Here is a 4,687-nt window from a genome sequence, read left to right on the forward strand (position 1 = left end):
GAAACTCCTCTGAAACTGTGAGCCAAGATAAGCCCTTCCTTCTTTCTTAAAGTTGCTTCTTTAAAGTTTTCTGTCACAGAGATGTGAAGAGCCACTAATATAACATTGAAATTGGGGACATGTTATGTTACTGAGTCCATTGACTTGTGGGTGCTACTGCTTCTTTCTGGTAGATAGTGTCTGAATGGAGTTAAATTGTAAGGTAAGGTGCCCAAGTGAGATGCAGAGAATTGAAGAATCATTTAATGTGGGTTAAATCCCTAAATATTTGCTATCACATAATAGATTGAGTTATGTATATGTGTATATATATTATATCTATACATACACACACACACACACACACACACACACACACACACATATATATATATATATATATATATATATATATATATATATATATACATATATATACAGTGTCATCACAGATATTGAATATTTTGAATTAGAATTTAGGGAAAATAGATTTTTTTCTAAATAAGTAAGAAAGTCCTTGTAACATTATACATAGCTTCTGGAGGAAAAATTCTTAGGTGTCCTTGCCCTGCTACTCACCATGCCACTCCGTTTCTCCCATTGCAGCCCTCTCATCCTCCTTGGTCACCTGGGTAACAATGACAGTGCACTATTTCATAATCATCAAACAAGTGAAATTTTCCAAATATTAGGTTTGCTCAAACAGTGAAGGGCAAGTACTTAAGGCAACTTTGTAAAAGTTCCTGTTTCCTCTTGGGTGGAATGGAAAGCATGCCCATCACTTCAGTCTCACTTTCTCAAAGCTCCTTCCAAAAGAAGGATTCTCCCATGAAGGCAGCTGGGGGAGGGGCAGAATCAAGCATCCTAGCATCTGCATGGTTGCTATGGAGATGTGCTGTTGCACGCTGGGATGCTGTAGGTCTTGTCACTTACTGTTTTAGTGTGATCATCCCATTTCTCAGAAGTGGGGGGCCTGGCATTTGACATCCTGTACATTTATGTCATCACACAAAGACGCGTGTGTGACACTGGAGGTGAAGGAAGGTTGAGTCTCGGTTGGAGCTTCTTAGGAGTCCACTTTTTAAGTCATCCAGACAGACATCATCCAGACAGGCAGGGAGCTGGCTCAGTAGCTGAAGACAATTGCTTCCATGCCTGAAGAACTTGAAAGCCAAGTGGTAGACAGAACCAACTCTTGCAAGTTTTTCTCTAACCAAAGCACTTAAGCTATGCCACACCCAACTCCTAAATAGATAAATGTTTAAAAATAGAAGTCATGGGTGAGAAGTGATTTATTAGAGCATGGGCTAGTTCTCAGTTAGTACACCAGATTTTAAAGAGAAAATATATTTACAGAAAACGAAGAAACGTACAGACATTTCTCAGATGGACTCCTCTTCTAGCCTTGCCAGTTATTATGTAGGTTTGCATCTATCTCTAGGTGCATGCTAAATTGTCTCATCCCAGTGTCTTATTTGAGCACTGCTTTTCCAACTCATCCTATGGAGACTTTGACCAACTTTTTGCACAATCAAATTGGCAGGAGAGGCCACAGCATTGATAACTGGGATTCTCTGAGGCTCCATTTCACACAACCATCAGAAAGTGCGTGGCAGAAAAGTGTGCTCCACAGAAGGGATTCTCAAATCTTTTGAGTTCTCAATAACTTCCAGCCCTTTCTTCCTGTCTTGTACATATGACACTAACAGGCACATTAACGTCTAATACCAGCCACTGAGTTATACTTAGGATTACAAATTTTCCACAGTTGTATCACATACCTGAATTCCACATAGCTCAAAACTCTACATACTGCTTAAAACGTTTAAGGAGTTTCATATAATCTTCTTTTATATTTATAGCTAGCTAGGTATGATGGCTTACAACCATAATCCTGACACTTGGGAGCCTGAGAGAAGGATTGTCATAAATTTGATAACAACAACATGGGCTAGATACTTAGTTCTAGTCAGCCTGGGCTACTCTGTGACTCCTTCTTAAAACAATAACAACAAAACAAAACTAGAAAATGAAATACCAAGAAGTTAGTAAAGTATTATAATAGGGCACTTGTGCATGTCCCCCACTCTACTTGAGATTCCTTAAGGAGTACTAGTTTATCACATAATATGTGTCCATTACTGGGCTAGCACTAGATAAAAGAAAAGTCAGCAATTCATGTGATCTGCCTAATTTTATAAGAGATAATGATATATATATTTAAATATCAACATAAATAGGATAGGGCGTTATCAAATTGATAACTGTAGAATTTAAAATAGTGATAAATGATTTAAATCTGCCAGGTAGAAAGAAACATCCATTATTCATTAAGGGTGAGTGACAGAGTTTATTTATGGTTTGCAAAGACCGCTAAATGCATACAGTCTTTTCGTTGTCTGTCTCTTCACCTTCAGGAAAGGCATGTGATAAAATATGAACTAATGAACAAACCCAAGATTGGCAACACTTGTGTTGAAATGTTTGATAAGATTTTAGTGATCTGAATTCTGTTTTGCTATTTTCCATCTCTTGTGCAACAGGAGTTAGAAAACATGATATGACCAGGACTGGTGACTTCAGGGGCTAGTACAACAACTAAATGCTGGCTTTTCAGGGTGTTGTTTTGTACTTAATACAGTGGCTGTACATTAAAGAACTGCTGTCTCATCCGGCCAATGAAACTCTGCAGGTACCAGCAGTGGTTGGGCCACAGAAGCAGCAGCCAGGCAGAATTCGTTTCCCCTAGGCACTGGCTCTATCAAGGCCACTAAAGGAAATTTTGTCTGGATCTCAATCCTTCCATAGAACTTAGCATTCAAAGGTTGAGGTGAAATCGTGCTAGCTCAGAGAGGCTGAATAGCAAGTACCTAACTTTCTCTCTTTGCTTGTGTCTCCCCAAAGTGGGTGTGTGTCCTTCTGCTCAGCCCCAACTAAAGAACCTCCCTATACTTAATTCCTCCCTACCACTTCCTGTCAGGTAGTTGCTGACTCAGCCTCCTGATCCCAGCTTAATTTTATTCAATCAAACAAATGTAACATATCATTGCATCGTTAACAAAAGCAGGAGAAACAAATGTGACACACCTTTACACAGTTAAAATAATGTTCTATAACACATTAGGACCATCCCTTCCCAGTACAATCTATTGACTCTATTGGTTCGGTTCACTAACACGTAGGTGATTCTACTCTCACATCAGAAATAGTACAGAAGGGCTACTGGAAATGACAGATGCTCATTCATGAATCCATAGCAAATAAATGTTTTTATTAGTTACTTTACTACTCATACTACCATTCCTTTGGGAGATTTAGTTGAGTGTGTGTGTGTGTGTGTGTGTGTGTGTGTGTGTGTGTGTGTGTGTGTGTGGTGTGCATGCGAGCACATGCGAAGACTTTTGGAAAAAGTTTGCTCCTTAGAAAGAAGATACATAGATGAATCAAATAAATAAGAAGAAAAGAATATTTGCATACTTAGTGGTTGAGTTTGGGTGGATTGGTCAATCCTTTTATGCTTCTGATGTTGGATAACTAGTCTGAATTTATAGCTAGGCTGAGAATGTACAGTTGGTCAACATAAAACAATAACAAACAAAATAATGACACATGCTGGGTAATGCAACTGATTGTTTCTGCATCATCAGCTCTTATTTTCATTGCTGCAGATCTTTTAAGTTTATTCTTTTATTTTTATTGTTTTGCACTAAAGAAGCATTAATACTTCTCATGCCATTCCTGTGACTTTAGTCAGAGCCTTCTGGGCTGCACTCATTTTGATATTTTTCCTGCCACTCTTCAAGTCTTTAGTGTGAAACTTAGTGTAACCTTCTTTCACCGCTGCAGGCTCAGCTCACCACTTCAGTTTCTTTGACGGGCAGGTTGACAGTGAAGCTGGAGGGTCTGGAGGCTTTGCAAATAGGTAAGCCCTCACTTCATTCTTTAGAGATATAATCAGAGATAAGAGACCATTGGTATAACAAACACCACTGCGGAAACCTGATCACTAGCAAAAATTGCATCTGAGTGTGTCTGGGCTCCCATGTAGACATTGGTGGCTTTCAGTGCCGGCGTAGTCTGGTTGACCATTTTCTTCAGCCACTTCCTGTCTTCTCTGTGCTGTCCTTGAAATATTTCCTGTTCTTTTTTCTCTTTCCTCTATCACATGGTGAAATGACTTCTCAAGTCCAGGAAATTTCAACGATATGATACAATTTGGAAACATGTCATCCACTAACTACAACCTGATCCAAGGGCTGGTACTTTCCCTCTTTGCCAGCCTTTCTGAGGCAGTGAAGGAGCAGAAATAGCAGATCGATGGATGTCATAAGGTGGAGAAATCCTCCGATTGAACTGATTGGCTTTTCAACCAAGAACAATGTGTACACACATTGAACAAGTAAATGCTCTTTCTGTTAGATGCAAATGATCCCATTTTTACAGAAATGAGACTTCTCTTTATTTTTGTTGAAGCATCTTTTAACATTCTGGGAGAAGGAATATGTGTTGCTTGGCTGCTGCACCCCTGCAGGCCACACCCACAGTCCTGCTGCCAAACTAATTTATTTTTTAATTTTTAATTTTTGAGATTAGAATATAATGACAACATTTCTCCCTTTCCCTTTCCTCCCTCCCATATAACCTTCACTGCTTTTCTTCAAATACATGTTCTCTTTTTCACTGTTACTGCATAAATATATGTATATAT

The 4,687-nt window shown here is 39.0% G+C and overlaps 1 pseudogene; it reads right to left on the minus strand.

Annotated features, from left to right (window-relative positions):
* Positions 1–550: 550 nt before the first annotated feature.
* On the minus strand, positions 551–4,414 carry LOC118594938 (annotated as a pseudogene).
* Positions 4,415–4,687: the final 273 nt, after the last annotated feature.

This window comes from Onychomys torridus, chromosome 13 (assembly GCF_903995425.1).
Source record: "Onychomys torridus chromosome 13, mOncTor1.1, whole genome shotgun sequence".
NCBI classification, from domain to species: Eukaryota; Metazoa; Chordata; class Mammalia; order Rodentia; family Cricetidae; genus Onychomys; species Onychomys torridus.